We start from the raw sequence: 23,130 nt of genomic DNA on the forward strand, positions 1-23,130 counted from the left end.
ACAATTTTTGGCACGCCCAGTGGGATCTAAAAACGTTTTTTTTATTAGTACCAAAACTACGGTTTCTTAAGTTTTACCAAAATTTTAATAACTTTTTGTGAATACCGATTTTATTTACTAAGTGTTTTTTTTTGTGGTATTTTTTGCTTTCATATTCTGTTTTGGCAATTTATTTCCAAACTTTTCTAATACCATTTGTTGTTTAAGATGCCACCAAGGAAAAATATAGGTCGAGAACTACCCATTCCGGAGTCTGATGAAAATCAGAATAGGGGTCAAGATGAAAACGTTGACGCAAATGCACCCGAGGGTTATGTTGCCGAGACCGTGAGCCACTTGGAAGATATTCATCGGACGATTTTACCCCTAAAGTTGATAGTTTGGGTGAATTTCAGACACTATTATAAAACATAAATATTTTTGTGATATCATTACTTTAATGTGCAGTACAGTCTTAGTCACTAATTAAGATATATGAAATTTTCACAAATGAAATTCAGACTTAGTTGTTTTCTCTTCTTTTCTCTATTGTAATATTTGCTTCGTGAAATATTATTTGGTAGTGTTCGATGACGTAGGAAGTATTGGCCTAACCTCTCAATTAGGAAGGTTGCAGTTCCTTTTTGTTAATTAGATTTTAGAACTTTTGCTTTGAAAATTTATAAAAGGGATAGGGTTTAAAAACACTCCTAACGTTTATAGTAAGAGCAATTTTATCCATAACATCTAAAATGATGCAATTTGCCCCTTAAGGTTGGTAGCGAAGAGCAATTTTACTCCTAACTTTGACAAGTTGGGTCAATTGAAAAAATTACTTATCAAATTATTTTCTCGGTCATAAATCTTGTCATCTACACTTAAACGTGTTCGTTATTTTATCACTCATTAGCAACAGATCCTAAATATATGATTAAACAATGATTTTTTTTAAATAAAAAAATTAAAAATAAATTGTATTTTGTACGAGTTGGACAAAAAAAATTCAAATATTTCACCAAATTCCAAACTATTCATCTCCAATTGTTTATTAAATTACAAAAACATTAAATCTTTTTTTTTAGAATCAACTTACATTGGTGCAGAATAATGAACAAATATGTCTAATAATAATGTTTGAACTTGATCCAATTTGCTAAATTCAGGAGTAAAATTGCTATTGACTCTTAATGTTATGGATAAAATTGCCCTATTTTAGACGTTAAGGGTAAAATTGCCCCACCCTTGTACGAGTATTTTATAAATCCTTTGAACTTGGTCCAAAAAACCAATTGTCATCCGAAATATTAAGAATGTCTCATCATTGGATTTACATTCCAAGTAAAAAGTAAAACTAAAATTGACATACAAAAATGTATTACTTAGATAACACATGATTTTTTATATACCCACTTTGAATGTAATTTGGTGAGTGCATATGTAAACTGTAAAATCAAGGTAAAATTTGGGCACAGAAATTTATGAAATCACCACCATGTATTAGATTCTCTTATAAGTTTATATAAGTGTCATATCTCCTTATTGACATCATCAACATCATCAACATTCATAGAAGATATCCAAAGCATTTTGCTATTTTGAGAGAGAGAGAGAGTGATCATGGTTGGTCTTGAATAGTGGTGTTCATTAAGCTGCAAATTTATAAAGGTAAATTTGGTATTCATTTTTATTTTTATAAAATCAAAACACATGTAGATCTCTATATAGACCTTCAGATATCCTGACTGAATAAGAAAAAACCTCTATAGATTTAAAAATCTATGGCTTCCCCATTATTGCAAAATGCTGCAACAGAAGTTGGGTATAGCTCTTCTTCAATTTGATTGAGATTTTATCGATATTTAGTTTAATGAAATTTCATAGTTCATTAAAATTGTATCAACAGTTTTCACTAGCCCAGTTTTACTGCAAGTATAGCTCTTTCAGTCCCTAAAATCGGTTCCTAAATTTCTCCATGTTGAAAAGGTTTGGCTAATTTGAATTTTTAACAGGTGCAACTTGAAAAGATGAAGAACATGTTGATTGTATTGGCAACATGGTTATTCTGCAACATTGCAATCGGATCGTGTCTGAAAGCACCAATTAACTACCCAAGTGTTACATTTACTACCCATCTTGCCAGTGATGGAAGCTACAGAGACTTAATGTCCTCTTTACGAAGAGAGTTAGACAGTGGCTCTAAAAGCCATGATATCCCAATACTGCGAAAGTCATCAGAAATCACAAAAGCTAATCAGTATCTTCTGGTAAATCTGATAAATTACGAATCCAAGTCCAATGTTACATTAGCAATAACTGTTGTTAATGTATATGTGATTGGGTTTAAATCCGGCAGCAATTCCTTCTTCTTAAGTGATGCTCCTTCTGATGCAACAAGTCTCATCTTTCATGGAACAAAGCCACAAAAACTAACAGTCAGTACCAATTATAACATTTTGGGAGATAGATCGACAGTTGGACTAGGAATCGGACCATTAAGAAAAGCAATTGATACACTTTATAGCTTCAATGGTGCGGTTACCCCTGCTTTTAAAAACAGTCTTCTTATTGTTATACAAATGGTTGCAGAAGCTGGAAGATTCAAATACATACAGAGACAGATAGAGAATGGCTTAGTAGAGGGGTATAAGCCGAAAAGCGACACTATTAGTCTCGAAAACTCATGGGCTGCTCTTTCTACACAAATCCAACTATCTGGTACCAGTGGAAATTTTAAAACACCGGTCACATTGGAATATGCTAACGGTACTAAATACAATGTATTGACTGTTGCACAAGTTAAACCAGATATTTCAATCTTGCTCTGCAAATGATCTGGAAGAACAGTTGGACAAGAAGTTCTCCAACAAAAAGAGTAAGCTAAGTCTACAATTTTCATTTATATTCGTTTTATTTAGAATTTGTAGTGGATTCGGCACTCGCCACGAAACATAGAACAAAATTATTCATTGTTGATCCTCAGTCTCAATTTTTCTTGTATTTAAAATATTTTTGGCCTTAATTCGAGAATAATTTAAACTCTTCGACTCTCTTTATTTAAAATTGGTCCTATTTAATTTTTGCACGTGCATGCGAAAATAGGATGTTCCTTTCACATTGCTGTTGAGACTAAAAAGTAATGGAAAGTGAATTTATTTTTTGAGAAAAATACTTCAACTTACTAATTAAAAGGATCGAGATCCTTAGAAATGGCAGCTGTTAGCCAGCTTGGAATAATAAAAGAATCAAACTCATTAGCATTGGAAAGGGTATGTCGTGCAACAGCATGTGCAACCCTATTCGCTGAACGAGGAGAGAAAGACACCAAACAGTGGGGTCAATTAGAAAGTAGGAAATGACAATCATGAGTAATAGTGCCGAAATCTGACAAATCAGCAGTATAAGAGTTGAACTTATCCACCACGCGCTTCGCATCACATTCAAATATAAGGTTTTGACAGTTCAGAGAGAGGACCCAGCGTATGGACTGGCGTAACAAGCCATCATTCCAGGCGCTGTAGCAGGCCATGAAGCTGCCATCAGAGCTGCGAAGAACGGCTCCCATACTCGATTTATCTTCAGCCATAAACGTAGACGCATCACAATTGCATTTTGTGTACCTGCTACCAGGTTTTTCCCATCCAATTTCACTCCTAACTGAGCTGCTCCCGGCGACATCCCGCACCTGCTGTTGTGATTTCCAGTCCGCCAAGATCTGCATACAATTTCAAATCTTCTTAATGGAAGATGAGTGTTTTCATTAATGAAAGATGTATAATTTCAAGCATTTGGTGGTTAGAACGCTGAAAGTTAGATGGTGATCAAAACTTCAAATTACACATAGAAAAAAGTCACATTTTTTTTTTATCTGGGTTTGATATTGCACTATTTATTGAAAGTTAGACATTAAGATTGGACTACTATGTATGTGGAATCTCAATAAACTCTCCCTAATAACCATAGACCTAAATTTGTACCTTATATAATTATATCTTTGCTTATGGCTTAATACATCTTTGCCCATTTTTATTTGTCCGAAAAACTCAATTGCCTCTTTTACTTTGAAAGCTTCCATTTACCTTCAGAACTTGTTTAAAGTGATATGTTAACTCTCTTAAACGTACCTATTAGCCTCTTGAATTTTCTTAAAGTAATCTATTTGCCCTTCTCACTTTTCTTAAAGCCTACACAAGTATAGAAAACTTGTAGGGATGGCAACCCGTACTGTACCCATGAGTACTCGACACTACCTAACCCTAATCGGACTATCCATACACTATATAAAAAGGTATGAGACGGGTATGAGATCAATAAGCCTTGAATTATCACATCTTTTGTTAATAAGAAATAACTCATTATACGTTAACTCTTTTATTAAGCCGTAGCAAAGAAAGTAAGCTACCTTTTATTAAGATTTTAGTTAATATTTCATAGTCATTTCAAATTCTCAAGCAAAGAAAATTCAATATCAAACGGCTAATTTATACCCTTCTAGAAACTAAATGCCTAAAATCAAATTTTCTTGCCGAAGCCGCCCTCAAGGAATAATGTCCGCCCGACCCAATTATGTATGTCTTTTTCAAATTTAACATTTTATTTTTACCAATCTTATTCTAAAATTATATTAATAATTTTTTATTAAATGATACTCCATCCATTCTCAAATAAGTGTCGTTTTAGAGGTTTTCACACAAATTAAGAAACACCATTAATATGCACTTAAATTAATAAATTTACATGGATTAACTAAATAAAAATTATCTCTCCTATAATGGTTGGAGAAAAAACTTTGAAAGCTTAAAAAACACATAAATCAAGACAAAATTTAAATGCTTAGACCAAAAAACTATACTAAATTTTATTGAAAAACGAAAACGACACTTAAAAAAGAACAAAAATAATTATCTAAAACGACACTTATTTGAGAATGGAGGGAGTAGTTGACAAAAAGCTATACCTTATTCTATTCTACAACTCTGTTTTGGCTGCACTATGAAATGAAGCTTGAGGCAGCGTCACAAGTAAATTTGCAACTAATGACATTAATGGAACCATCTTTGGACTCCTTTCCATTAGTACAATGTCTTCGCTCAACTTGAAATGATTCCTTACAAATGGCAGCTATTAGCCAGCTTGGAATAATAAAAGAATCAAACTCATTAGCATTAGAAAGGGCATGTCGTGCAATGGCATGTGCAACCCCATTTGCTGAATGAGGAGAGTAAGACACCGAACAGTGGGGTAAAATAGAGAGTAGGAAATGACAATCATGAGTAATAGTGCCGAAATCTGACAAATCAGCAGTATAAGAGTTGAACTTATCCACCACGTCGCATCACATTCAAATATAAGGTTTTGACAAACCACGGGGTTGTGGTAGAGTGGTAAAGGCTCTTCCTCCCTTAACCAAAGGTTTAGATGGTGATCAAAACTTGAAATTACACAGAAAAAACTCATATTTTTTTTATCAAGGTTTGATATTGCACCATTTATTGAAAGTTAGATATTAAGATTGGACTAATATGTATGTGGAATGTCAATAAACTCTCCCTAGTAACCATAGACCTAAATTTGTACCTTATATAATTATATCATTGCTTATGGCTTAATACATCTTTGCCCATTTTTATTTGTCCAAAAAACTCAATTGCCTCTTTCACTTTGAAAGCTTCCATTTACCTTCCGAACTTGTTTAAAGTGATATGTTAACTCTCTTAAACGTACCTATTAGCCTCTTGAATTTTCTTAAAGTAATCTATTTGCCCTTCTCACTTTTCTTAAAGCGTACACAATTTTACTTTTTCAAAATTTGTCATTACTTTGCCACGCAGATTTCAATGAATTAATAGATCACTTCAAAAAAATGCAAAAGCTAAATAAGATATTTTAAAAGTATATGGAAAAATAAAGTTTTTTTTACAAGTATAGGAAACTAGTAGGAATGGCAACTGGTACTGTACCCATGAGTACCCGACACTACCTAATCCTAATCGGAATATCCATACACTATATAAAAAGGTATGAGACCTGTATGGGATCATAACCGCTACCTGTTAGGGTAATGAGACGAGTATGAGAATGCCTCTAGGTATCCGGTACGGGGTATCCATCATAACTCTTTTGGTATATTAAAAAATATTATTGTTTTTTTATATATAAGATGTGAGATTTGAAGCTCAACATTTTGTTCTTCAACAATTGTGTGATACCACCAAACTCTTTTATTCTTATTAATTAAGGTTTAACATGTTCAATTTTCAGATGGATGATTTATTAAATTTATATTTTTGTTAAATTTGTGATTTTTTTGTTTTATTTTTTTTATTCTTAACCGGCAAGGGTACCTACGAATTAAATGGAACCAATATGTAAAACGTATACTTGTTAGGGTAATGAAACGAATATGGGCAGGTAAAAAATAAACAGGTAAGAGTTTAAGATTGATACTATCCACAAATACTTTGCTAATTGTCATCCTTAGGAACAAAGAATCTATTAAGACTTTTTTTAGTGATTTAAACCATTTTTATTGATTTTTATTCATATTTTAAGTGCAAGCAATAAATAAATTCAATCCTCAAAATGTAAATTTAATGAAAACAAAAGGTAAAACGGACATTTCAGGGCATCCAATAAAGGCACAACGATTTTCCTCTGGAAAAGCCAAATGGAATGGTCTAGATAAACAACCCTTGTGTGACCCTTACAAAAGTGACATGTTAAAGCACATGGGTTTAACTTAATAACATACAACAATACACAGAAAATTACTATGTTACCCTTATGCATATAGCCTCCTGTAAGACAAAGTAGACATGTGGGATTGATGGTCGCATTATTTCTTAGCGAATAATGATAATTCATGACATCAATTTTTTTTAATTGAGGATGACATCATTATCATTCTCCAAGCTTCCCAATTTGGTTTTTTACTTCAAATAATATATAAGGTAAATAATTTATTAGTTCCTAATATATATTTTTGTTTTTTTATTTTCAAAAACATATTATAAGGTGTTTATGATTTTGTTCATATTAACCATTTGCTCTTTTTGTCTAGTTTTTTTAGATTTTTAATGGAATATATCTTAGTTTTCAGCATGCCCATAGTAGATACAAAATGATCATGTTATTATATTAGTTTCTGTCTGTCTCTTTATGCCAAATATAACTGTTAAAAATCTAAAAAAATAGATAGAAAGAACTAAAATCTTAATATTAACAAGAGATAAGAATATTATAATGTATTTTTCAAAATAGATGATTACACATTTGATTACATTACAACATTGATTACATTACATTACATTACAACGTACCAAACGCACCCTTAAAGTATATTTCTAGAAAAGTCACTATAGTTCACCAACATATATAAAAATGGAAGAAGCATAGAGTTCATATACTAATAATTTTAAGCAAATATTACTACTTATAAGATAAAATAGTTTGAGCAAAAATTAAACCATTAAATTTTTATTTGCGGTTTGATTGATTTGTAAAAACAATAATTTGATTAAAATGTTTATAAATATATGTTTGTACTTTCTGCATTTCACAAAATTGAACATTTTGTAAAAAATTATTGTAATTACTATATTTATCGAGAAAATGTGCAATTTTGAGTAATTAAAAAAACTGACATTGCAAATTACACCATATATAAAGTCTAACTTTATAAATTAACTGAACCACAATTATTGTTTAGTTGAAATTCGACTCATAGATCATTTAAGTGCAAACTTCGCAAACCTCAAATCCCTATTTATAAGTTTTTAAACCCCAAGTCGGAAAAGCACCATTTTTTTACTGCACTATTAAAATCTGAATGTCATAGATTAAAATTAACAAAAATTGCCAAAATAGTCAATGGAAGTTACTGAATTTTAGTCTAAAAACATGATTATAATTATATTAAAATATTGCATAAGACAAAAAAACCTAAATTGTACATGTAAATAATGACAGGCATACATACCTCATCTTAAATGGTAAAATATATAAAGAAAAAGAGAGTAAATAGAAAAATAAAAAATGTAAATTTACCAAAAAAATAAATAAAGTAGGAATTTGGGGCAAGACAATTAGGATCGGTATTTTCTTGCTCCTCTAGAAAATAAGAAGCGAACCGTGCTACTAGACACTCCCCTCTCGGCTGTCGTCTCCATAGCAACCCAATGAAATCACACTCTCTTATGCTATCATCTTCTCCATACCCATATCGGACGGCCTCCCTCTCTACCCAAAACAAATTAAATTCCCTTCAATCCTTTGTTTCTTGCCCTCCAAACACTATTGCCTAGGAAAAGTTTGAAGCTTTATGCATTAGTACAGCTTGTTGGGAAGTTTTCTAGATTACGAGCAGAAGCAATAATTTATGAGGTTTACAAGAGGGTGTTCTCTAGAAACTTTTTAGAATTATAATGAGATAAAACAAAAATAGTAGCAGTCGGTGTTTCCCAAAAATACCCAAAATAATTATCTTTACTATTTTTATCTCTCCCCAAAATAATTAGACTACCCTTTAAAATAAACTCTCACAAACTCTCAAGGCACAATTATGCCTCTCTCACTCTACATTATTCCTCTCTCTATTAACTCCCTTTCTCTCTTTTTTCACACAATTTTTGATACTATGAGAAGTATATTACATGGTTATTTATAGCCATGTAATGACCCATTATTATTCAACCAAGTAGTTGAATAATTAAATGTGGTGCCTCCTTTTTCAACAATAAAGGCACCCAATTTAGACTTTTATTTTTCTTTTATTATTTTTTTTCATTTATCTTTTTGTTTTTTCATTTATTTTAAATTAATGCTTAATTTTTTCAACAATCTTCCCCTTAACTATTAATTTAAAACTTTCATTTTTTTAAATATATAATGTACTTTCCCATCATCACCTTGTAAACCGAGCACTTCTCTCCGCAAACAACTTCTCGGAGCACTTCTCACCGAATCGATTTGTTAATGCACTTCTTATCAACCTTCAACTATTGCAGCACTTCTCTCCAAATTAAACAAATTCTTCTTTCTCAACATGACGTGCCAAATTGACACTTTCTTCTTTCTTGTTCCTGCAATTCCTAAACTTCTTACACTTGAAACATTTAGGGTTTCCCTTGTGCCAGCAGTTTTTCTCATCATGACCATGTTTTTTGCAATGACCACATTGAAGAATTTCATTTTTTTAACAAGCAATGAAAATTCCCTCAACTGCTTGCTCATTTTCTCCATTTCCTCTCTCTATTAACTCCCTTTCTCTCTTTTTTCCACAATTTTTAATACTATGAGAAGTATATTACATGGCTATTTATAGCCATGTAATGAACCCATTATTCAACCAAGTAGTTGAATAATTAAATGTGGTGCCTCCTTTTTCAACAATGCACCCAATGTGGCTCCTCTCAACCTCAAATTGAAACTAAGGAGACCAAACTTTGGGGTGGAAGGTTCGAAGAGAGCACGACTCATAGTGTCGAGAAATTTACTGAGTCTATTTCTTTTGATAAGTTGCTGTATAAGCAGAAATGATCAAGTTTCCACAGATTTTAGACTTTGGTGTTGTGATGCTATTGATAGAATCATCTTGTCTGTCAAGAATCTACAAGTTGCATTGGTGGCTTTAGCTTTGGAGAATGAGGGACTCATTGTTCCTGGTTACACACATTTACAAAGAGCACAACCTGTTCTTTTGCCACATCTTCTTTTGGCTTATGTTGAGCAGGTAGCTATTTCTCTAACAAACTTGATATTTATTTAATCTACTTATACTTCTAGTGTCACTGAAAAGGACTTCCTCTACTCTCCTCTTTGTAGCCGTCTACTCGATTGCAAAGGTAGGGTGAATTTCTGTCCCTTGGGTGCATGGGCATTGGCTGGCACTGGTCTACCCATTGATAGGTTTATGACTTCTGATGCTTTAGGATTCACTGCTCCAATGAGGAACAGGTATGCAATCAAACTCTTATTTCCTACCTTTTATTTCCTCTAATCATGAGCTAGTTGCTTAAGTTTAGTTATTTCATAGTATTGATGCAGTTTCAGACAGAGATGTCGTTAGGGAGTTTCTTTTTGCTAATTCCATCACAGCCATTCATCTATCTCGTTTGGGTGAGGAATGGGTATTGTGGGCTTCAGATGATTTTGGATTTATCATTACCAGCGATTCTGTTTCAACAGGAAGCAGTATAATGCCACAGAAGAAAAATCCAGATCCTATGGAACTTGTTCGTAGAAAGTCTGCATTGGATCATTGGACACCTTGTTACTCTTCTCACATTGTGCAAAGGACTTCCTTTAGCTTATAATCGTGATTTCCAGGTACAACTACAAACTTTTGTTATGCATCTTTGCAAACAAATGCCTTCACATATACTATTCTTTTCAGATATGCTTTTCTTTTCTTGAGACAGGAAGATAAGGAGCTTGTATTTGATAGTGTTAAAACAATTATAGGGATGCTTCAAGTTTCAGCTGGCCATCTTGATGCAACAACACTTGCTTATTGTCTTATATTTCTATGACTTTTTATCTAATTAGAAATGCATCACCCCAATTATATAGCTAGAGTCAAATCTGTCCTGCTTAGTTTTAAGGGCATACAATAGCTATCAACATTTTGCAAAAGTTCTGTGCAGCTGATGTGTGTCAACAATCATCATCAATCAATTTAAAACCTTTATCTCAAATATTTTTTGAAGAGAAATTTTGTCCATATTGTGTAGAAAATACTGATTTCCTTCTCTTGTTCAGAAACTACTCATTGACATTAACTAGAAAGAATAAATTGACGACACTATAAGCTGCTCTGACAAAGGGAAAAAAGGATGATCTCGTTACCAATTGAGATATTTTTACTATAGAGATCATAAGAATAGATGATTCTGGTGGGTTAATAACACAAGCAGAGCCGAGTATTTTTACTATAAGCTATGCCTTATAGCGAAGCTCTAAATGACGCTTTTCTTCAAATAACGCAGGTCTAGTCTTTGTCCATCATCCCTTATGATGTATTTTGCACCAGTTTTTCCTGGTGGAGGATGAGGCCCATTCTCAACAAGTTCCTTCAACCTGTTCTTTAAAACAATGGTTCAGTAAACACACTCAAACGCCTAAAAGGAAGACAAACACTGGCTTAAAGCAACACAAGTTAACTTATGGACCTTTCAAAGTTATACGGAGTAACCGTCTCTGGATAGGTGAGATTCAAGGCAATACTCCATGGCACACCAAGCTCATCAATGTTAATAGTGGGATCAGGGGTAATGACTGTACGAGCAGAAAAATCCACACGTTTCCCCATCAGATTACCCCTAATCCGCCCTTCTTTGGACTTGAGGCGAGAGCATATGGATTTGATAGGTCTTCCAGATCTTTGTGTAGCCTACAGAAATAAGTTCATAAGCTAGTTAATCAGTATAAGTTTCTCTGTACAGTAAGATACCATTGACTATATATTTAAGCTTATAGTCTGTCCAAGAATCCATAGCATTGGCTGTCCAGGCAATTCATCGTCAAAATTTGTGGCCACATAAAACTGCAACAACTGCGCAAACTCTGATATTATGTGGGCAGATGCGCCACCCTTCTCCAGCTTTCTGACATTCTCATTGTGTCTAATGATCATTGCCAATTGATGAGTCAAAACATCCTGAATTAGAAAAGACAATAAAGTCATGTGAATCCTAGAAATAAAAAGCATAAATAATGCAAAGGAAGGAAGGAAGGCTTGCCTCACTCCTGGAGGAGGTATCCATCGTGACAGAGGGCCTCACATGAGGTGGTGGAATTGGGAGGGCTTGAAGAATCATCCAATCAGGGCGTGCATACTTTGGGTTAAACCCTAACAATTTACAGTCATCGTCGCTTATCCTTTTCAATACACCAAGAACCTATTGCAAAAAAGAAGGAAACATTAGCATGACATGTAAAATAATAGGTAAGCAAGCAAAGCAGAAGTTATCTATAATTTTGAATGGATCACCCTACCCTCTCTGCTGTAAGTGTCTGCTTTCTTTCAATAGGTTCAGGTAGCTGTTCTTGGTCATCACTTTTCTTTCCTTTGAATCTTATACTCTGCAATCATCCTCATACCATCAATGGTCAGCTTGGGCTGCTTAGCACCACAGCCACCCCGAGTCTTTTTCACTGTCTCTTCACCAATATCATTACCAATATCATCACCACCTTCACATTTGGTCTTATTTTTGGATGCCATAGAATCAAGATAATGACATACTCAACGTTTCGTTTGAACTTGTCTGTCACATCACCATATAATGCTGATTTTGAGCTTCTTTATTCATACACATTGACTGGAATGACAACTGCACATCTATTAAACAAGAACGAATGGACCAAAATAACAATAAGGGAAGTAATTGTTGGAAAATTAACTATTAATTTAAAACAATTAAATAAAAAGGGAATTAGTGTAAAGTCTAATTAGTAAGGAACTATATTTGAAATTTTTAAGGGATTGATTTTGTAATTATAATTATAAAAAAAATAAATAAATAAATAAATAATTTGATGAAAGTTGACCACCGAATTTGGTGGTCAACTGAATAATTAATTGTGCTGAAACAATTAATGAGCCAAGGTCATCCTTGGCTTTATAAAAGCCAAGGATACTTAAATTCAAAGAATAGAATTGGGAAAAAAGAAAATGTAAGGAGAGTTGAGATTGTGAGAGGAAGCACAATTATGCCTTTGTGAGTTTTGAGAGTTTATTTTAGATGGTAGTCTAATTATTTTGGAGAGACATAAAAATAATAAAAATAATTATTTTGGGTAGTTTTGGGAAACACCCGAGTGCTACTATTTTTGTTTTATCTCATCGTAACTCTAGAAAGTTTCTAGAGAACACCCTCTTGTAAACCTCATAAATTCAATAAAATTGAGATTTATTGCTTCCGCTGAATTATCGCAATCCAGAAAAATTCCCAACAGTGGTATAGAGCTATGGTTCAATGGCAAAGGGGAAGCCTAAATGTTTCAAGTGTAAGAAGTTTAGGCACGTGCAACAAAATTGCAGGTACAAGAGAAAAGAAAGTGTCAATGTGGCAAATCATGTTGACGAAAAAGAATTTGTTTAATTTGGAGAGAAGTGCTCCAATAGTTGAAGGTTGATGAGAAGTGCATCAACAAATCAATTCGGCCAGAAATTCTCCGAGAAGTTGTTTGTGGAGCGAAGTGCTCCGTTTACGAGGAAGTGCTCCAACAGTTGAAGGTTGATGAGAAGTGCATCAACAAATCGATTCGGTGAGAAATGCTCCGAGAAGTTGTTTGCGGAGAGAAGTGCTCCGGTGATGATCGGAAAGTACATCATTGATTCGGTGAGAAGTGCACCGAAAAGTCATTTGCTGAGAGAAGTGCTCCGTTTTACAAGGTGATGATGGAAAAGTACATCATATATATCAAAAAAAAAAGGAAAAAAAATGAAGGTTTTAAATTAATAGTTAAGGAGAATATTGTTAGGAAATTAACTATTAATTTAAAACAATTAAATAAAAAGGGAATTAGTGTAAAGTCCTAATTAGTAAGGAACTATATTTGAAATTTGTAAGGGATTGATTTTGTAATTATAATTATAAAAATAAATAAATAAATAAATAAATAATTTGATGAAAGTTAACCACCAAATTTGGTGGCCAGCTGAATAATTAATTGTGCCAGCAACTAGTGCTGGCACAATTAATGAGCCAAGGTCATCATTGGCTTTATAAAAGCCAAGGATACTTAAATTCAAAGAATAGAATTGGGAAAAAAGAAAATGTAAGGAGAGTTGAGATTGTGAGAGGAGGCACAATTATGCCTTTGTGAGTTTTGAGAGTTTATTTTAGAGGGTAGTCTAATTATTTTGGAGAGAGATAAAAATAGTAAAGATAATTATTTTGGGTAGTTTTGGGAAACACCCGAGTGCTACTATTTTTGTTTTATCTCATTGTAACTCTAGAAAGTTTCTAGAGAACACCCTCTTGTAAACCTCATAAATTCAATAAAATTGAGATTTATTGCTTCCGCTGAATTATCACAATCACTATCATTGGACCAAAAACTAAGAATAACAAATATAATAAGCCGAACAGCAACACCCAAATGCAGTAGTCTATATGATTGTATCGACATGGGGAAGTGTAGGCAAAGGCAAAGGCAAACCTTGAGAACAGCAACACCCCCAGAAAGCTTTGCTAGTCTTTCTTGCAACTTCTCTTTGCCATAATCAGAAGTACTCAACTCTATTGCAGACCTTATCTTTCTTCAAGGGCCTTCTTGTCACCAGCACCATCAAGAACAACAGTGTCGTCCTTTGACACCGTAACCTATCCAAAGACCCATTTGCATCATTTCATCCACAAGAAACTTTGCTTCATCATGAATGCAGTAACCCAAAAGAGAAATTATGTTCTGATGACGAATTTTGATCAACTACTTCTTCACATTCTGCACTAACAATTAACAATTGAAGTTGGAATAAAGTAGTTCCTTAGAATTTCTGCCTCAAAAAATAGAAAACAAATTCAATTTCAATTGTCAGTATCATCCATCATTTGATGTCCATGATCCACTAATTCCTCATTTAACATTGCTGCAAATACATTTTTTTGGGAAGATTAGTTTGCTCTTAGAAGAAAAATGATCTAAGTTAAAACAACCAGTTTCATGACCCACCAAGGAGCATATTTGCAGCAAAAGAAGTGTTGAAAAGGGAAAAGCAAATTCAAATGTTATTTAAGAAAAAAAAAAAGCAATGCACAAAATGGAGCATATTGATTATTTGATAGCACAACTCAAGTTTCATCTCAATTGAAGATTATTTGGTAGCAAATTGATTTTCTAGAAATGTAATTGCAAAGATTAATGAACTGTTTTAAAAATTAGGGAATTAGCTCTTGGAGGAGATTTAATGAACTGTTTTCACGATATAAACTATAATCTGGAGGAGATTTAAAATCCTAAACATTGAAAGAGTTAGAAGGAATGAACTAGAAAACTTACCCAAGGGTTGAGATTTCGGATCTCCAGTCGGAGAGAAGGCGTGTCACCGTCAAGAGAAAAAGCAAACCCTAGACCATCCATCAGAGAGCATTCACTACAAAAAAAAAAAAAAAGTGGGTTTTACCAACACTTTTCTACCAACACTTTTATAAAGTGTCCATGGACCCAACTAAAGAAAAGCCCAAAGAAATTAGGGAAAATTACACAGAAATTCAATTTTTAAAAACTATTTACAACTATGTCAATTCATACTTTTAGATTATATCAAATTAGTAAAATCAGTACTTTTAATATATTTTAACGATTAGAACTTATAAATTAGAAGTCTAGAATATATTTTCTAGGGTTTATGATTTATGAATTGGAGTTTAGAATTTTTAAATTATGGTGTAAAATCATAATATATAGAGAATAATAACATATTAAGAATTAAGTTTGGTGATATGACTTAGTTGTAATTATTTACTTAATTATGATATTCAAGAAATTAATTATACAGCAAAATATTTTCCTTATCCAATTTTTACCTTTTCACTTCCACTAAATTCTTTTCCCTACTTCGCCGTCCTTTGCTCTTATACAGAAATAAAAAGTTTTGTGCCGCAAACCCTATCTATCCATCCATCTCCGATTCTCCCTCTCACTCGCCACCAGCCCGCGCCGCTGCTCATATCCGAGATCTCAACCCTTGGGTAGTTTTTTGTTCATTACTTCTAACTCTTTCAACTTTTAGGATTTTAAATCTCCTCCAGTTATAGTTTAGATCGTGAAAATAATCTCTTCGTTTTTTGGGTGGGTTGGGGGATTTTACTCCATTGATTTCTGATTTGGCCACGAAGGTTAAGAAGGAAACCATATCAATCGTTGATTTTTCTAATTCTTCTACCTGCAAGAGGTAATTCCCTAATTTTTAAAACAGTTCAGTAATCTTTGCAATTATATTTCTAGAATTCGAGTTCGAAAATCGTTATTCTGAGGACTATAATGTGTCTGTCTGATTGATATATTGGAAATGGAAATTACTGGGATGCATTCATGCCGGAACTTAACTCCAAGGTTCCATTTCCAGCAGTTGTTTTGGGGAAAAAAGCAGCAATGAGAGTGAGAATAATCACGTGATAATGAAAAAACAAAGTACCTGTGGACGGATCCTATCAGGGCAGAGCACACTTCAAGTTGGTTCATAAATATACTTATTAATCATGGTATTTTCTGATTCTGTTGGTGGTTTTTTTTATCTGCGTCTGTTTTTCCCCTTTTGAGAATGTTGATTTATTTCAAATACTTTTTCATGATTGATGATGTTGAATGTTGATGTTGATGGTCACCAAAGATGCATGTGGTTGTTTAGACATTTCAAGTACTCAAGAATAATATACTGCTTTTGAGGATGTCCAATTAGGCAAGTTTGTAAAAATTCATTTAGCATACATGTTTTGCATCTTAAAAATCATGGTTTGATTATAATTTTTGAGAGTTCACTAACATCAGAGTGCTGTCTTTTCTATAAACAATTGCCTGACAACTTATAATAGGTTTGATGAGTTATTTTTTTGTTGTTTCTCCTACAGAGACAAGAAGCACTACAAGAAAAAGAGGTTTTAATGACCGAAATTTAATGTGGGTATAATTTCCACTCATTAGAAGTATGTTCTCAATACATTTAATGAGTGGAAATTTTACAACTTTACTATTAAGGACTAGAATATAAATTTTTGTTCACTTTGACTACAACTCCACTCATTATTTCTTAGTACTGAAAAAATCAATCATTAATTATAAAAAAACCCACTCATTAATAACCTAACTTTTCATTTTTACCGCCTATCCACGAAATTATTCCCCCCAATTATTTTGAGGACTCAAAACAAAAGAAGTATCCTTATGAAATTGGATAAACCTAGGGCTTCTGACTCGTCTTCTCACTTCATATTCGACCTACGTGTCTTCTCATTCCCATCTTCGAACATAGTTTGGGCTTCTCACTAGCATTGACGTTCCTGTTCCACCTAGCTAGGTCTGGGTTTTCCTCCTTCGCAGCCTCTCTTCTTCCTATCTTGGTAATTTCATTTTTTTTCCTGTTTTCATTCATGTTCTCATGTTTTCCTGTTTATAGGTTTAGATTCAATGTCTTAATGAGCTTGGTTTAAGATGAGCAAACTTTGTCCTGAACTCTGTCTTTCAGATCCGGTTTCTTCCTTGTCTCTTCGATTTGTTGATCAATTACATGAATTTGTTATATCTGCAAGACCGATTGGAATTGAATGTTGATTTTATGCTTGTCTTTATTGTTCTGAATTTCTGGATTTCTTGCTTGCCTATATTGCAATCTTGGTTTTTGATCTGTATGTAGATTTCTTAGAATTAGGTGTGGTCATGATCCCACACTTCTTGGAATTGATTTCTTGATTCTGCAGTTTAGTCTATAAGGGAGCCTGTTGGAGTCCTCTTTTTTTGTGGTCCATACTAAGTAGTTCTCCAACGGTCCCTTTTAAAACTTTACTTTAAGAAACCCCTCTTAATCAAGTAGGGGTTTCACATTTTTGCATTGCAGGTCAGACCAAAGAGAATTAATTTTCCACGCATTTCTGCTTATCTGGGATAGGTCAGCTATGGCGTGTATAAGGCTAAAACAGAGTAAGGCTTGTAATAAGCTTTTTTTTAGTTCAGCAGTCCCATTTGGCTAATCCTCTCTATTAGATTTTATTCATGAATTAATATTACAGTATAGTTATTCTTTTGTTGTGTGACCATTGTTTTGAGCTTGTTATCACAGGCGTTTTGAGTGATTTTTTTATTCAATATTGTTAATTTTCTTTTTACTATACTTAATTATTTTGATTATTCATATTAAATTATGAGTACTTTTCCATTTCCTACTATACATGTTAATGCATCATACTTGATCTAGTTCATTAAGTGAAAGTTGTGACTTTTGCTATTTTAATTCCATGACTTCTCAATTCTCACCATCTGTAACCAATCCCAACCTTCAAAAATTGATCTCTGGTCATCTTAACTTTAATTTGCATTAATTGATGTAATTAGCAAATTAATTAGTGGCCTAAAGGATAACATTGAGGTACATTATCTTGTTAATATGTGGTGTATCATAATTAAAATGGCATATTTTGATGATAGTGGGCCAGTGCGTCAAATAATATCGTCTGAGATATTTACACCATTTGTATTATTTTTCTGAAACATACACATTATATAGATATTCTTTATGTTCAGTTCACATGTTTTCTTTTAAGAGTGTGTAGCAGTGACCATTGTCATTTATCTGTTAAATTTGGATATGTTGCATTTCAGCTTCATATTTGTCTGCACTATTATTTGTGCTAAACTTGTTAGCTTTTTTTCCCTGCTGCCCCTTTCTACCCGAATGTACTTGGTTTTTAGCTTCTCCCATTCTGGGCATTGGACTTCATAATATTTGGACCAGCAATTCTAATTGTATTCCTTATTCGCTTCCTTACCGATACCCATATTTGATATAGCCACTGTGCTTGGATTTCTTACCAATTCATTGCACTTTTTCAACAAATGGTAGTGTTCAAGGTAACCCTCAAATTCTTGTAAAATACGTTGCAGACTTGAAGTTAACAACTCTGATGCAATTATTATGTTCGACATTAGAGAGCTATAACTAACTATACAAATTTGGTTGTTCTCCTTAGGATGGTTTGAGCTCTGCCTACAAGAAGTACATAGAAGATAACGGATTGCCTCATCAATCTTATACAGGAGATTGTGTTGCACTCTTTCGGTTATCCAGAACTTCAGTTCATAAGAATAATGTTATTCAAGTTGATGTGGTATGAACCATAGTATGTGTGTGTGTTCCCCCCTAAGGATAATATCCAGTTGCTCTTGGGACTAGTAAATATCTAAATCAACCATCATTGTATTCACTAGAAAATATAATTTTGCTAATAACTGCTACATATTGTGTTGTTTTCTAGGTGGCTACATGTTGAACTCTACATAATGTTTCCTCCTGCAATCTGGCAGTTCATTTTTTCGCATGGCATGGGACTCAAAGTGCCTTTGGGCAGCAGTTAGCTGCAAAAATTCCTGAGTTTTTGAAGGTTGTCTTCTTACTCATCATTTCTGTGCAGCTTTTTGTGAAATACTTTTTGTCTTCTAAAGTGTGTGTATACTGCCTTGGTATGACCAAGTAACCTAAACAGTTGCTTAAGTACCTTAAAGATAAGGAAATAGAATTGCACCCTTTTTCACTCTGAAAACAAAATTCATTTTGGCGCCCCTTAAATAGTTATTGACAAGTAAAAGTTGAAGCAAATATCATAATAGACTCTGCGAACCTTTTTTGTATTCTATCCAAACATCAAAACTGTAATATGTAAAGAATATTTGTGAAACTTAAAAGTTCTTTCATACATAGCTAATTCTTGTTTAAGTTTAAAGAAGCAGATCATGGTGTTAGAAGTCATTTACATAACTATATTTTGAATAATTTTTGTCGAGATGACTTATTAACAGAGGATATTATGATACTTGATACACATGTTGAGCTGTTCATTTGGGTTGGTTAATTACTCTGGATCCCAAAGAAAAGCAGAGTGATTTTGACATTGGCAGGGTACTACTTAAAAACTGTGTGCTCTTGGGATATTTATTGTATGAGGAATGAGGAAAATAGATCCAATAGCTTAATCTATATGAATATGAACTGAAGTTGAGTTGAGGTGAGCAGCAATTCTGTCACATTGTTCTTTTAACAGACTGTATTTGTTTCTAACAAAAATACATAGAATTAGCTGCTTCTCTTGGGCGTTTGTCCCCAAATGTGCCTCTTTATAGAATCACAGAAGGGAATGAACCATCATTCTTCACAACATACTTTTCATGGGATCATGCAAAAGCCTTGGTAGGTTCTACATCAGCATTTTTATTTTTTCAAGTTTTATAAAAGTCAAAATTTATATCTATGTCATAATAACTCACCTAGTAAAGTTTAGATTGTCTTGCTTTTAAATAAGTTTGAGCATTTCTTGGCATACTTCATTAGCATTGGTGTTAATGTTTGAATGAGTTTGTATATATGTTTAGTTGACTTTGTTTAGTTGAGTGCTTTCTAGTTTTTCAGATATAAATTTTGTAAATGTTTTGGACAAAGTTGGTATCATTTCTTTAAGTTTCTTTACTACAATTTGTAAGAAAATATTTGAAACTGTAAAATGCTCTGGACATAATAAGTCGAAATATATGATATTCTAAAACCTATTAAGCCTCCAGCAGCTTTAAACACAACATTAGAGCTGTTTGTTTCATGTTGCTTGATGCAGTTGCTCTTGATCTTAGGAAAACAGAGCAATAGAACAGCTTGGCAAGGATCATGCTGTTGTTGGTATCTTATATTGAATCTCTCAACTGTAGTACCTTGGAGCATTTAGTTTACGGTGTCCATTGTATGCTAGTTTACTATTCTCTTAATTAAAAATGTTTTATTAGGGGGGATAGGTAGCATGTAATGTAATGTCCTTATGTTGCATTTTGCTAATTAGATAAGCAGTTAAGTTTTATGTGTTTTAATTATAAGGTGAATCATTGGATTGTCTTGCTTAAGTTCTGATATTGGATATTCTCCAATTTTAGGGATAATGTGCAGCATGCCTTAACACAAGTAATTGTGTAAGTTCGTTGCTCAATATCTAGTACTTCTCCTTTGTGTTATATTTGTGTTCAGCATTTACGTAACTGCGCTTGTGCAGTTTCACTTCCACTCCCAATAAGGGTATCAAACAAGTATTATTTGGGGCATGCTCCCGTTAAGGTATGTTGAATTGCCTCTTTGTTTTCTTGTTATGAAATGAATCATATCTTCAAAATTCTAATTGTACACTGAAGTTTGGGGGATTGGAAACAGGTTATGAGTTTGATATGGTGATGTTGTAGTCAAGGCTTTGAATGACTGAGATTAAGTCGTTGCTTGGGTGGAGAGTGATTTACGTTTGGGTCGGCACAGATCTACCGCCTTGGTCCGACATCACTTGTTCAACTCAAAGAGATTATAGAGTTCACACTGAATTATAAATTACTTGCATCGGATTCTTAGAATTTGTTAAAAATTTTCCTTAAACTGGAAATGAGAATGGGATTTAATGTTATTACTTGCAGGGAAGTGTTATTACTTGTTGGGTTGTTTCGTACTGCTGTTACTATAATCTGTTGGATCTTACTAGGCTGTTTCAATTTAGGATTGGGTTTGTGATTTCATTCAATTTAGAGTAGCTCCCTTCAATCCAAATTATTATAATTATTTTTAATTGGATATTTTTAATTATTATAAATACTTGTAGTGAGTTTATTCTTAATCATTATAAATACTTCTAATTAGTGTATTTTCCATCATTATAAATACTTTTAATGAGCGTATTTTTAATCATTATATATAGTTTTTAATGAGAGTAAATGTCCACACATTGTAAGTTAATAATGAGTGGAATTATTCCACTCATTAATACTTTTAGTAAGAAGGGCTTTCTCAAGGAGAAAATTCCACTCATTAAAAACCTTTAATGAGTGGAATTGAACTTTTAGTGATGGTTTTTCCTATCATTAAATCCATTTTTTCTTGTAGTGAAGCCTCGGTGTTCATAATAGCTTATGATATTCTATTTGGGCAGGTATGTTCTGTTCATATTCATGGTATGTCACATTACATATTGTTTAAAGGTGTGATAACTGATAAAGGAAAGAGACTCAGTAAGTAGCAAGTTGGGGATTTTGTCTTTTATTCTCCTGTATATATGATGGTATTTTGAGTTAGATTGAAATATCTAGGAAGTTTCAATGCTTGGTGGTGCTGCTGAGAAGTTTATCAGGCGTCATAAAAATGCTCTCCAGTCAGCTCTGGCAAAGCTTGTAGTTAGCAAGGAAGTCCAAAATGTTGATAGTTTGATTGCTCTTTATCATCCCTCTGGTACGATTTTAGATGTTCTCTCTCTTTCTCTTTTGCAAGTTCTGCTCCTAAACATGATTATCTTTTTCCATTTCTTAATTACACTTGATTTTTTTTATCGTTACTGGTTATAGCACCATTGACTGCATTTGTTTTTTCATTTCTGCTGCAGATGTTTCGAAACCTTGTTATGTTCGTGTAAATACCTAAAATCAGATGTAGATTCAAGTTACTTCCTGCGACCTGCATTAGATTTTTGGATGATCTTATATCTGATGGATGATTTTTGTGTAAGATCTTATAATTATCAATAAAGTTAAATCATGCAATGAACTGGGCAACATTGTTAAATGAAAGGGAGTGTTCCGTTATAACTCTAATTTTGACACCATTGAAATTTTTGACAAACTGAGTAGTGAAAGGGAGTGTTGTTAGTTATCATAAGAATTGCACTTACTATAATAGCAACAAGTTCAACTAGTGGGTGCTCAAAGCCCCTCCTAACCCCCCTAGCCCATACCTGCACCTAATTATCATTCAGAGAATGTGATGTGAATTGGGGAAATGGAAGAGGGAAAATATGAAAATACAGAACAATGGTCAAATTCTTACTCTTTCACTTGATAAAGCTTATGGCTATGGATTTCGATCCAAACAAGAAATTTTTGTTCGTTAAAATTGATATGCATCCCAAGCTTGTGCCAGACGACTCTACTGGAACTGTTACATCCTATCATGTACTCTTTTTATTCTTCTTGCTCTCTTTTTTTTTCCTAATTTGGTTGCATAAATTAATGAAAGTGTGTGAAATTGGCAGATGAAATAAGTATTAGACTATGTATTATTTATCTGTATCAATTCTGTTATTTATCTCTAGCCTATAATATAGGCTCAGTTGTTGACTATAGTTGTTCACTACAGAGTGAACTGTATTCTGTATAAATATGACACTTCATATCAATAACAACTTACTGAGAATTACAGTATTACATGGTATCAGAGACCTTAACCCTAACCCTCACCTATCTCTCTTCTTCACCGTCGCCGCCGCCGCGACACCACCTCCAACCTCACGGCCGCCGCCGCCGTTAATTTCTTTTCCGATCACCTTCCCCTCATCGATTCAAAACAGAATCGCAACACCCCCCCCCTTTTCCTTCCAGTCGACGATAATGAGCACCAACACCGAAAACTCCTCAACCGGTACCCTGCCCAAA

At 33.4% G+C, this 23,130-nt stretch overlaps 3 long non-coding RNA genes and 1 pseudogene across 25 annotated transcripts; 3 read left to right on the plus strand and 1 right to left on the minus strand.

The window, feature by feature from the left end:
* The first annotated feature begins 1,534 nt into the window (after positions 1-1,534).
* Positions 1,535-2,582, plus strand: LOC136223758 (uncharacterized). The gene is made up of 2 exons (XR_010686125.1): positions 1,535-1,644; positions 1,989-2,582. It is a non-coding gene; the product is annotated as an uncharacterized lncRNA (long non-coding RNA).
* A 6,760-nt stretch (positions 2,583-9,342) lies between these two features.
* LOC136222500 (argininosuccinate lyase, chloroplastic-like) lies at positions 9,343-10,505 on the plus strand (annotated as a pseudogene).
* A 192-nt stretch (positions 10,506-10,697) lies between these two features.
* LOC136223843 (uncharacterized) lies at positions 10,698-15,083 on the minus strand. 3 transcript variants are annotated; one of them, XR_010686160.1, is made up of 6 exons: positions 14,983-15,083; positions 14,143-14,427; positions 11,971-12,296; positions 11,715-11,873; positions 11,145-11,632; positions 10,698-11,052 (listed from the first exon to the last, which is right to left on the minus strand). It is a non-coding gene; the product is annotated as an uncharacterized lncRNA (long non-coding RNA). The 3 variants fall into 3 exon arrangements; XR_010686158.1 differs by having other exon boundaries at positions 11,971-12,316; XR_010686159.1 differs by having other exon boundaries at positions 11,971-12,316; positions 14,143-14,432; positions 14,983-15,061.
* Positions 15,084-15,518: 435 nt separating this feature from the next.
* Positions 15,519-22,246, plus strand: LOC136223737 (uncharacterized). Of its 21 annotated transcripts, XR_010686108.1 has the most exons (10): positions 15,519-15,877; positions 16,052-16,187; positions 16,316-17,619; positions 18,486-18,546; positions 18,666-18,867; positions 18,951-20,643; positions 20,724-20,785; positions 20,879-21,717; positions 21,796-21,934; positions 22,086-22,246. It is a non-coding gene; the product is annotated as an uncharacterized lncRNA (long non-coding RNA). The 21 variants fall into 21 exon arrangements; XR_010686101.1 differs by having other exon boundaries at positions 16,316-18,867; positions 18,951-19,879; positions 20,608-20,643; XR_010686103.1 differs by having other exon boundaries at positions 16,316-18,867; positions 18,951-19,076; positions 19,764-20,643.
* The last annotated feature ends 884 nt before the right edge of the window (positions 22,247-23,130 follow it).

The sequence above is a fragment of the Euphorbia lathyris genome, chromosome 3 (genome assembly GCF_963576675.1).
Source record: "Euphorbia lathyris chromosome 3, ddEupLath1.1, whole genome shotgun sequence".
NCBI classification, from domain to species: domain Eukaryota; kingdom Viridiplantae; phylum Streptophyta; class Magnoliopsida; order Malpighiales; family Euphorbiaceae; genus Euphorbia; species Euphorbia lathyris.